We start from the raw sequence: 12,929 nt of genomic DNA, 5'->3' as shown, positions 1-12,929 counted from the left end.
GAAAGACAAATAGGGCATGACCTCTCACCTGTGTGTGGAGATCTAAAAAAGAAAACAAACTAATGAATGTAACAAAAAAGAAACAGACTTACAGATAGAGAGAACAAACTAGTAGTTAACAATGTGGAGCCAGGCAGGGGTAGCAGATTAAGAAGTATAAACTACTATGTGTAAGATAAATAAACTACAGGGGTATATTGTACAGCACAGGGAATGCAGTCAATATTTTATAATAATTATAAATTTAAAAATAATAACTATAAAAATTGTGAATCACTACATTATACCCCTGAAACATATATAATATTGAACACCAAATATACCTCAATTAAAAATATTTTTAGGAGTTCCCATCATGGCTCATCGGAAATGAATCTGGCTAGTATCAATGAGGACGCAGGTTTGATCCCTGGCCTTGCTCAGTGGGTTAAGAATCCTGCCGTGAGCTGTGGTGTAGGTCGCAGACTTGGCTCAGATCTGGCATTGCTATGGCTGTGGCATAGGCCAGAGGCTACAGCTCCCATTAGACCCCTAGCCTGGAAGCCTCCACATGCTGCGGGTGCAGCCCTAAAAAGACAAAAAAAAATTTTTTTAATGTACTATCTGCAAGATGTAGTAAAATGAAACTTAATAAAATGAGGTATGCTTGTACCTTAAAAAAAAAGAAAAAGATGCTCAACATCACTAATCACTGGGGAAATGCAAATCAACACCATAATGAGATAGCATGTCAAACCTATTAGAAGAGCTACTCTCAAAAAGACAAGAGATAGCAAAAATGCTGGTGAGGATGTGGAGAAAAGGGAACCCTTTGCATTGTTGGTGAGAATGTAAATCAGTGCAGCCACTATGGAAAACAGCATGGAGATTCCTCAAAATCTAAAAACAGATCTACCATATGACCCAGCAAATCATGTCATTCTGGGTATTTATCCAAATGAAACAAAATCACAAATCTTGAAAAGATATCTGCACCCCATGTTCATGGCAACATCATTTACAATAAATAATGGAAACATCCTAAGTATCCATTGACAAATGAATGGATAGAAACGATGTGGCATGTGAGTATATATATGTATGTAACACACATGACGGAATATTATTCAGCCATGAAAAAGAATGAAATCCTGACATTTTGATAATATGGGTCTCGAGGACATTAAGATAAGTGATGACAGAGCAAGATAAATACTTTGTGATGTCACTTATATGTGGAATCTTTTTTTTAAAAAAAGCTAAAACACTCAACTCATAGGTAAAGAAAACAGACTGGTGGTTGCCAGAGGTAAGAGGTGAGGGGTGAGCAAAATGGGTGAAGGTGGTCAAAAGGCACAAACTTCCAGCTGTAATGTAAGTCCTGGGGGTGGGTAATGTACAGCATGATAACTATAACTAACAATACTGAATTGCATATTTGAAAGTTTCAAAAAGAATAGATGTTAAAAGTTTTCATCACAAGGAAAAAAGTTTATAATTATGCGTTGCAGTGGATGTTAACCAGACTTATTGTGGTGATCATTTCATAATATATATACATATGTCAAATCATCATATTGTACACCTGAAACAAATACAATGTTACATGTCAATATCTCAATATTTAAAAGCATATAAGCAAAAAATGCAAAGTGATGAGAAAACATCTATTAGAGATAAACATATCCACATGGATGAATGTCAATGGCCAGGGATCAGCACTGACCCGAGCTGCAGTAATGACAACACTGGGTCCTTACCCCGCTGCCACAGAGGAACTCTGTCAAGAACAATTTTGAGAGAAAAACGCCAATTGCAGGTGGGGGCAGCTGTCTTTGCCAATGACCACATCACGCAGACCTAGCTGCACCCCAGTCCACGGGTACAGTTGTGGGTACCCTTGCAGTCCGCTGCCAGGCTTATCGCAAAAGGAGCCAAGATGGAGGATTTCTTTCCTATGACACTGTCCGCAAATGGTTCTAAACATGCAATAGGATACTCTGTACTGTTTATGAATTTTTGCGTGTACGGTAAAGGTATATTAAGATGCATGAAATCATAAACACCAAATTCAGGAGAGTGGTTGTAGGGAAGAGAGGCAAGGGGATGAGGAGGAGATGACAGAGGCGTCAACTGTGTCCGTAATATTTGATTTCTTAAGTTGGATGGTGAATAAGGAAGACTCATTCTAGGCTTTCGCCTGAGAAAGGTCAGCATTCTGATTCAGTCCAGTATTTAATTCCAGGTGTCTTAGACACACTATCTAACCTCTCAGGCACCTACTTCTTTTTCTGTAATGGGGCGTCCTCGCAGTACTCACCCACAGGGTGGTGAAAATCCTTCCATAATATCTCGTTAAGGACTTACTGTGTTGCCTTCATAAAGGCGCCATCCTGGTTTGCAGTAAGCCTGGTGGTAGATGCTCTAGAAATGGAAACTGGACTGAGAGGGTGCCCATGACTGCCTGTGGCCTGGGGTGCAGCTAGGCCTATGTGATGTTGCCATTTGCGAAGACCCCTGCCCCCGCCCTGGTGTTCTCTGGCCAGGTACACCACTCAGAAAATCTCTCCTTGTCTCCCCCTCTCCTTCTTCCTGTTCCTCCTCTGGAGCATTCCCAGGACTACAGAGGTAGGTGTCACAGGCACAGCTGTCAAAAGGCAACACCTGGGTTCTAATCCAAGGGTCTCAATGATGAAACTCTTCCCAACTAAACTAGGGGGAACCCCAACCTTACTGACCTGAGCACCATCTGAGGATTTTTAAAAACACCCATGCCTGGGCCCCACCTTTGGAATCTCCAGATACCATGACCGCTCAGCTCCCCGGGTGATGCTGATGCCTGGCCAGGTTTGAGGTCTGACACTCTCCAGTTCCTGTGTGCTCCACGCCTCACTTTCCCTCCCCTGAGTCCAAGCATCCTTAAGGCGCTGTCACTGTGAACCAGCCCAGATCCCCTAGTCCATAAACTTCTTTTTTTTTCTTTTCCTTTTTTGGCTGTCCCCAAAGCGTATAAGCCACAACTGTGACCTATTCCACAGCTGCAGCAACTTGGGATCCTTAACCCGCGGCACCAGGCTAGGGATCAAACAGTGGAGACAAACCAGATCATTAACCCACTGAGCCACAGCGAAACTTCTTCCATTAACTTTTTTTTTTTTTTTTTTTTTTTGACTTTTGAGGGCCTCTGCACCACATGGAGTTTCCCAGGCTAGGGGTCAAATCGGAGCTGTAGCCACCAGCCTATACTACAGCCACTGCAATGTGAGATCCGAGCCCTGTCTGTGACCTACACCACAGGTCACGGCAACACCAGATACTTAACCCACCGAGCGAGGCCCGGGATTGAACCTGCATCCTCATGGATACTAGTCGGGCTTGTTAACCACTGAGCCATGATGGGAACACCATTCCATTCACTTCTTGACAGCAGAGTTTGTACCTTGCCTCTTTATGCCTTCAATACACAGCACCATCTCCAGCATACTTTTGGAAGACTGCTCAAAACTCTGGGACAGGGAAGACCTGGGGCCGAGAAGAGGAAGTTTCAGGTGGGCAGAGAGACTTGGCCTGCCCGGCATCTGAAGTGGCGCCCAACAGAGAGGGCTGTGCACAGAAAGCACACTGCTTCTCCCTGGAGAAGGTGTTCCAGAATAAGCAGAGGTTGACACTTCCTAAAGAGCTACTGCCTATGTTCATATTCTATTAATCTCACCACCACCAATAAAGTAGGAATTTCCTTCTCACGTTTCTTTTTCCTAGAGACAGAGAATTCTGGTGCAGGAAGGCAGCAGGTGATCACCGACTCCAGCCTCCAGCCAGCCCCATACAGAAATCTCAGCAGCAGCTCTGCACTTTCCACAGCAGGACCTTACCCCTCACTGGGCAGAAATCCTGAACAGCTTTGATTATTAGAAAATTCTTTCCTTCCTTGGGTCAATGTTCAAGCTCTGCAACTCCTATCATTTGGTCTTGGGTCTACCCACTGGTGTGACGTCTTTCCACATACTGGGTCTTGCAGGCCCCAGGATGAAGTTTGGGTTTTATTTTATTTCAGGTGAAAGGGGGGGCAAATGAAGCATTCTTAAACAGGGATGTGACAATGTGATCTGGCTTATGATTTAAAAAAAAATTCTGGGAGTTCCTGCTGTGGTGCAGCAGGTTAAGGACCTGGCATTGCCGCAGCTGGGGTGTATGGTTGCTGCTGTGGCTCAGATTCGATCCTTGGCCCAGGAACTTCCATATGCTGGGGGTGGGGCAAAAGCAAAACAAAAACAAAAACAAAACAAAACAAAACATTCTGGTACTATATGGCGTCTGCATTGTAGGGGAGGAAGAGAAGAACCCAGACAGTAGGCTGGGAGGCTATTGGGAGAATTCAAATCCAAGATGATGGTGGCCTTGGCAATGGTCTGACAGTGACAACGGATTTGGATGTGTTTTGGATCCAGAACCAACAAGACCTGCTGATGAATTAGATGTGGTTGTTCAAGCATTAGCCAAATATGAGAGAATTTTTATCTTTGTGTATCATCTTGTTTTAGCTACCCTTTTTAAACTAACAGAGTCAGGGGTTCCCGTCATGGCACAGTTGAAACGAATCCGGTTAGGAACCATGAAGTTGCGGGTTCAATCCCTGGCCTTGCTCAGCCGGTTAAGGATCTGGCGTCGCCATGAGCTGTGGTATAGGTCGCAGACGTAGCTTGGACCTGGCATTGCTGTGTCTGTGGCGTAGGCCGGCGGCTACAGTTCTGATTAGACCCCTAGCCTGGGAATCTCCATGTGCCACGAGTGCAGCAAAAAAAAGAGGGAAAAAATTAATTAATCAATTAATTAACACAGTCAGGGCAACCACTGAGCCACTTGTGCCTGAGAAGAAAGAGAAGGATGGGGAGAAAGCATGTGGTCTGACTTTTCCCCTACTACCCCACCCCGAGGCCCTGATCTGGTCAGCTGACATCACTCCCCTCCCCAGTCTGACCCCAGCCTTGTTCCCAGACATCCTCAGCTCCTACTGAGCCTTGCTCTCTGCAAGGTAGATGAATGACCAATAGCAGTGGAGGCCGAGCAGCTGTATTTCCAAGACAGACTTCTGAGCTTTACAGCTCAAGGACAAGCGCAACCTCAAGCCTTAGGAAGTTTGGAGAGAACCCACTAGAGGGCACTGCAGCACTGCCCAAGCCCAGGACTGCTTTTTGCCTGGTCAATTAGCAAAGAGGTACTATAGAGCCGAGTGCCTGTTTAGCCAAAGCCTTCAGTTAGAGGCTGAGATACAAAGATCAGGGCACGGGTACTGACTGCAGTCGATTTGGGGGGTAGGAAGGGGCTCAGAGCTTTTTCCTGCTTCTGGGGACTTAACTATAGGACACACACATACATACAATGCACACTCAGCACACACACATACAACATGAAACAACGCACACATGCACACATCACATAGAGCACATATACGCCCACCCTACAGTCCTGGGCTTGGAGACCCTGGGCTGCAGAGTAGGTCTGCTGGAGACTCTGAGGAGAACGTGGAGCACAGCAGTGGCAAGTTTATCACTTGAGAGAACAACGGAACAACCCCCAGCATCCCCCCCCCCAACAATCCACACATCGTTAGAGTCACTGTAAACAAGCGCATTAAAATGCACACATGTTAACCACATGTGACTCAAGGATTCCGTAAACTCACTGACACCCACGAACACATTAGCAAAGATTTACTGAGCACTGGGGTTGGGGTGGATCTCTTTTGTCAGAGGGTCCCTGGGGGGAATGCTAGTCAGCCTTTAAGGGGTGCTAACTGTGCAGATGCCATTCCAGGGCTTGTGAGCTTTCTTAACGCTCACAGCACTATGGTGTGGTTCCATGGGCTCTGGCTTTATCCCCGGTTTACAGAGGGGGACACTGAGACTCAGAGAAGTGAGGTGGCTTGCTTAGGATCACAGAGCTTTGTAGGTAGAGGAGCTGTGATCCTTATTCTGCCCGCAGATGGGAGATGTGTACATAAAAATATCCAAATAACAATGGGCCAGCAAACAGTGACTTCATTTTCTTTCTCTGTCTCTAAGAATTTAATGTTTAGGAGTTCCCGTCGTGGCACAGTGGTTAATGAATCCGACTAGGAACCATGAAGTTGCGGGTTCAGTCCCTGGCCTTGCTCAGTGGGTTAACGATCCGGCACTGCCGTGAACTGAGGTGTAGGTTGCAGACGCGGCTCGGATCCCGCGTTGCTGTGGCTCTGGCGTAGGCTGGTGGCTACAGCTCCAATTCGACCCCTAGCCTGGGAACCTCCACATGCCGCAGGAATGGCCCAAAGAAATAGCAAAAAGACAAAAAAAAAAAAAAAGAATTTACTGTTTAGCTTACAGAGCCTCACCTGAGAAGAACGGGGAAGGCTTCATTCTAGTGTCTGCAACTGGCCCTGTGTTACCCGACATGCAAGCGGCTCTGTAACCTAAGCCATGTGGCCCAGTTGACATTACGGCGCTGAAGGCTTCCATGGTGGGAGAAGGTGCCTTGTGGGGTTGGTGGCAGGCTTCCATGGGAGACTCACAATGAGACCCCTGGCTTCCCCATCAAGACCATGCCCTCTGCAGCAAAGAACCATGCCGTAAACAACAAAACAAAAAAACTTCCACGAGGCACCAAATGACCATGCAGCCAGAACTGCCCATTGTGAGCTGGGTCTTGTCAGACCTTCCAAGTTGTAAGGTCCAGCAGGCCCAGCATCGGTCCACTACAAGGTGGAGATGGTGCAGCCAGGACTGAGCATGGGCAGGACGAGGAGGCACAGGCAAGCTGCACAGTCCTCACCACTACTGTCCCAGTACGCCTTCCTCAGCTCATGCCCATGGCTGAGGGATTCCTGTCCAACCAAAGGAGGAAGAAAAAGCCTGAGCTTGGCTTACACAGGGGCCAGCTGCCTATGCACATGTGAACTTAAAATAATGATAGCTGCACTCCAGCCTCCTTGGGGGAGGAAAGCTTCCAGGAAACAGGCAGAGTTTCAGATGGTGCACATGATCCGCTTTGTGTAGAAAGAGAAGTGTCCTGAAGTTAAAATATGTACAAGGCACAGGCGGTGGCTAATGGCTTGGCTTCAGGCCCCCTTCAGGGGCCTGGAAGGGAAAAGGTCGGAAGATGAGGACCAGTAGGACTGGGTGGAGGGTGTAAGTAGACATACAGGAGCAGGTCCAAGGGCGAAGACCTCCGTATCATGTTACCAGCCACCGGAGAGCGTCTACAATAAGAGGCATGAAACAACCAAGTAGATTAAATGATCCAGTCAACAGATGTTAGCCAGCCTCTGTCACTGGACACCCCAGTGCCAGCCTGATCAGCCCAGTGGCCTCAGTGTGGATATGGCGGTTACACGTGGACTCAACGGCTTGATCCCTTACCAAGCCCCATCGAGGTACATCTTTGTACTTCCACCCCTGAATGCCAACCTTCCAGGATGCCCGTGAAATCGGAGAGGCTCATAAGAGTCACCACCAGGGGGCACTGCTTGAACAGTTACATCCTTTGGTGGCAATGACCCACCAGATGTGGAGACACCTCCATGTGCAGAGGACCTAGTGTTTCTCTTTTCCTAGAGAGCGGAGCCATGGTAACTCCAGGAATTGGGAAGAGAGAGAGAAAATCAACCTCTTCCCAGACTCAATCTCCTCACAGTTGGATGTGTGGTCCTCTGCAAGAGCCTCAGTCTTTCCCTGTGACTCAGTTTCCATCTAAAGGAGGGAGAATGCGATAAGCTTAGTTGCCACTTTCAAGCTTTGATCAAGTACCTGCACTTGTGCAGCCAGTAGTGCACCAGAACCAGAGTGCATCAGAGCTCCCCCCCCTTTTTTTTGTCTTTTTTTGCTATTTCTTGGGCTGCTCCCTCGGCATATGGAGGTTCCCAGGCTAGGGGTCCAATCGGAGCTATAGCCACCGGCCTACGCCAGAGCCACAGCAACGCGGGATCCGAGCCGCATCTGCAACCTACACCACAGCTCACGGCAACGCCGGATCGTTAACCCACTGAGCAAGGCCAGGGACAGAACCCGCAACCTCATGGTTCCTAGTCGGATTCATTAACCACTGTGCCACGACGGGAACTCCAGAGCCCCTTCTTAAATGCTCACAGCACAACACACTACCTGCAGGCAAAGGTGCAGTTCTGGACCCTCACGTCAGGCGGGCCTCAGCACTGCCCTGCAACCACTCTACAATCCTCCAAGCCAATGGCCTTCAATCTGGCTATACAACAGCATCTCCCAGGCAGCTTCTAAATGTCTCCAGGCCCAGCCCACCCCAGGCTAAGCGTGGGACCCTCAGGCCACAGGATTCCCAGGTGATACTGATGCAAGCAGCAGGGTCAAGGAGCTATCCTCCCATCACTAAGGCCCACAATCGATGATCCCTTCTCTTCTGGACACCCCCTTGCCAGCACAGAGAAGGAACCTACATGACTGAAGTGTTGGGGAGGCAAGGTTTTCCCATGTCTTTCATGAAGCATCAAAGGAGTTGACATAGAGGGAAACTGAGGCACTGGGAGTCCCCACTTCCCCCTGGTGAGGTTCACAGATCAATCCACGGGAGTCCTGGGGTGTAGCCTTAGGCTCTGAATTGTCATAGTAGAAGTTATTTGGTTTAAAAGGCCCAGGTTGGAGTTCCCCTTGTGGCTCAGCAGAAATGAACCTGACTAGCATCCACGAGGTCATGGGTTTGAACCCTGGCCTCACTCAGTGGGGTAAGGATCCAGGGTTGCCGTGAGCTGTGGTATAGGTTGCAGACTCGGCTCAGATCCTTTGCTGGTTGTGGTGTAGGCCGGCAGCTATAGACCCGATTCAACCCCTAGCCTGGGAACCTACTTTTTCCGCAGGTGTGGCCCTAAAAAGACAAAAAAAAAAAAAAAAAAAAGGCCCAGATGATCTTGTATACTTTAAAATTATACAGTGCTGCAAGTCAATTTTTTTTTTCCCAACAATCCAGGATTGCTGCAAGCTGTGGTTTAGGTTGCAGATGCTGCTCAGATCCAGGGTTGCCACGGCCATGGCATAGGCCTACAGGTATAACTCTGATTAGACCACTAGCCCTGGAACTTCCATATGCTGCAGGTGTGGTGGTAAAGAGAAAAAAAAAAAACAAAAATGTATTTATTTCTTCATTGTTAAGCCATATGGCACGTGGAAATTCCCAGGCCAGGGATTGAACCTGTGCCACAACAGTGACAATGCTAGATCCTTTTTTTAAAAATTTTTTATAATGATTTTTATTTTTTCCATTATAGCTTGTTTACAGTGTTCTGTCAATTTTGTACTGTTTAGCAAGGTGACCCAGTTACACATACATGTATACATTCTTTTTTCTCACAATGCTAGATCCTTAACCTGCTGAGCCACCAGGGAACTCTGCATGTCAATTATTTCTTAATAAAACTGGAAAAAAATAATTTACGGCCCTGAGATCAAGTCTAGACTCTGCCTCTCTAATCATGAGCCATGGGACCATAAGCCAGTTAACTTCTCTAATCCTCTATTTCTTTATCTATAAAATGTGGATAAATACCCACTTCTCAAGACTGTTTTGAAGTTTGAATTAAAACCATTTATATATGGATGTTCTGACAACCTTAAAATACGAATATATACTATATATAGTATGTTCTTTTTAAAAAACTTTAAATCTTACTTATTTTTTTAAAAACAAGAAATAATTCTATATGAACAAAATCCAAATAATAAAAGGCCTTCCCTCCCTTGTAACCATTTCCACTTCTGGCAGGTGATTACTGTTAGCAGTTCCTCAGGTGGTAACTAATGTATTCCTAACAGAAGCTCTGCTGAGCCAAGCAATTCCCTATACAGACCACGAGATCTCCCGAATGTGCCAGATCCCGGCTCCTCTAATGTAATAAAGCATATACTACATGACAGGTTCTTTCACACATACCCTCTTTTTAAATGATCAAAACCAAAACAGAACAAGAAAACCTGTAGGGTAGCATAGAGACTCCTACTTTTCAGATACAGAAACTGTGGTTAAGCAGTCTGGCTAAGGGCAGTTTGGCTAAGGTCACCCAACGAGATAATCCTAATACGAAGGGACTCATATACGTTCTCATCCCTGGTCCACCCCAGAAATCTGCCCGTCTGCGTACACAACCCCAGTTTACCCAGCCCCCGGCAGGCGGGAGTCGGCCTGGTCTTCACTGCGCATGGGTGTTTTCACGTCGTCATTTACGTCACATACGTTTTGGGTGCGTGAACACGCAAATCCGCATGCGTATGTTTTTTCTTTCTAGAGCAAACTGCTCCGAGGAAGAAGCCGGCTTGACCTCCCGTGGGCCTTTGCGACCCAGCCACTGATGCACCAAGACCCAATACCCCAGCGGCTTTGGCTGGGCGGTTGGGGCTACGGCCCCAAGTGACTGGGACCAAGGCCTCTTTCTACACTCACATGCTCACACCCACTGCACCATCATTCTGAGCTTGTTTTCCTTGGAATCTCCTCTCCTGCCCTAGAGGAGCTTGCCACATCCCGAGGGGGACACCAGAAACCATGGGTCCCAAATGTAAGATGTGATCCAAACTCCAGACAGTGTTTGGCCATCCTTAGCTCCATGCAGTGCCCACGGGACCAGAGAGAAATCCCTGGGACCTGTCTCCCCATCAGCCCCTACAGAGCAAGTGCTCAGCTTCCTGTGGTATCTGAGACTGAAGCACAGTCATCAGGGGAACAGACAGCCCCTGTGACACATCCCTGTTGCACACGAGGAAAGGGAGCCTTGGGGTAAGGGTTGGGATCTGAGAAGAAATTTCTCATTTAAACAGATGCGGCCTTTTGAAAGCCAACTTCTCCCTTCTGAGAGGTTCAAGAAGGGTTCCCCAAGGTGAATGACAAAACTAAGAGAGGAAGGGAAGGTTGGGCCTGGGAGAGGGTGAGTGAGGTTGTGGGAGAGAGTGAAGGAAGAAAAGAAAATGAGGAGGGATCCTCTGATACGTGGTGCAAGAGGCTTGAAATAGAGAAAGAGCAAATGACAGAATGGAAACTGCAATCTACTTTTTGAGTGTGTTGCCATTCATGGAAGGTCATACCAATCAGTCAGTCAACATTACCATTGCCCACACCTCCCACTCAATTTTAAGAAAGGTTAGATTTTCACCAGACCTATTCCATATTTTTACCTGAGAAACTAAATATGAAAATTTTAGGATTTGGGGGAGTTCCCTGGTGGCTCAGCAGGTTGAGGATCTGATGTTCTCCGGTCGCTGCTGGGGCAGGGGTTGGATCCTTGGCCTGGGAATCTACTCATGCCAGAGCGGCCAAAACAAAAGGAGAGAGTATTTTAGGATTTTGGAGTTACCTACCTGAGTAGAATTCCAGCTCTACCCCCCACCCTGTAAAATGCATAATCTAAAAAGAGATAAACTGTATTGGTGAGGTTTCATAAGCTATTTTGTTGAGGGTGGTTTTCTGCTTTTAAAACTAGTGCATCTACATTGAATGTCCCCAAGCCCTGCTTCACTCATTTGTGCAACAGGGATATTAACAATATATACACCATAGGTTGCCTCGGGGATTAAATGAGACAAAGTACATAAATTGCTGAGTGTGGTGTCTGTCTGAGGGTGTTTGATGCCCAGAGTAAGCACTTGGTAAATGTTAGCTATTCCTTTGCAACAGCCGAATCACTTCCGAGGCTGAAGTCCAATTTACTAGCTCCCAGTTGGTCCTTTTCTCTCTCAACTCTAACAGAGCTGTTAATTGTATCACATTTTCACTTACTGAAGCATTTCTCCTAGACTCTGAGAGCAAGCTCCCCTAGTAAGTAAAAAATGTGATGCAATTTATAAAACTTCTATTTTTGTCCCCTCGTATAGAACTTTTTTCCATCCGCTAAGGAGTTGGACCAGATAAAGCTGTGAAATCTTGCCCAATGAAAAATTGATGACTCTGTTGCATAAAGTGAGGAACTGTCTGTCTACTCAAGCGTCTTAGGGCCAAATATCAACAAAAGCAGATTAATATTTTGTAGAGAGTAATTTGCAAACGGCAAGCTGAACCAAAACATTTAACATCCAGTGATGAATGTCTTGTCAATTAATGAGGTCCTTTGTATGCAATACATAATTCAGAAAGGAAGCAGAGGCTCATCTGCCTAATTTAGCAGACTTTAAAAGATAAAAAAGAATGAGTCATAAGGAATTAATCTGTGATGGAGGGGAAAAAACTTTTAAGATGTTCAGCAATACATTATGTACAGAGCCCCCAGTGATACGTAATCTAAATCTCTCACACTGTGAAAATAGCTAAGTAAAAATTGGCTCATCCAAACATTAGAATATTATGCAGTCTTTAAACAGATGCAGCATAAAGTAGTGGTTATAGCCATCTGCTCTGGTCTTAGGGTACCTGAGCTCAAATCTAGACTCCAGCTCTTAGGAGCTGCAGGGCTTGGACAACTCATTTAATTTCTCTGTGCCTCTGTTTCCTCACTTGTACAATGGAGAGTAGACTAGTAGGTACCTCAGAGAGTTGATGAAGATTAAATGTAAGGCTCTTAGAACACTTGCTGGTGAACAGTAAATATTTAACAGACATTAGCTAATATGAGATTTTAATAACACAGTGTGGCAGGGACTGCTAACTTATCATCAAATCTGATTTATCATCTTCTAGGGCTCCTGACTAGATTACAAGGACGAGCCTTGCTTTTAGTTAAGTGTAGCTATGTGGTTAAATTCAGGCCAATGGAATGAGAGCAAAAGTGAATGCATGTCCTGGCCAGACACAGTCTCCCCAGATCTCACACATGCTATCTCTCAGCTTTAACCCTGCTGCTGGCTTGACGCAGACAAGTGCAATGGTCAGGAGCATCTATTTGGGCTTCCTGTGAATGAGAAACATTTTAGTATTAAGACTGGAATTTGGGGATTCAGCAATTGCAGCAGCAGACATTTACAACTGCA

The sequence above is a fragment of the Phacochoerus africanus genome, chromosome 1 (genome assembly GCF_016906955.1).
Source record: "Phacochoerus africanus isolate WHEZ1 chromosome 1, ROS_Pafr_v1, whole genome shotgun sequence".
Classification (NCBI taxonomy): Eukaryota; Metazoa; Chordata; class Mammalia; order Artiodactyla; family Suidae; genus Phacochoerus; species Phacochoerus africanus.
This window is presented reverse-complemented; position numbering follows the sequence as displayed.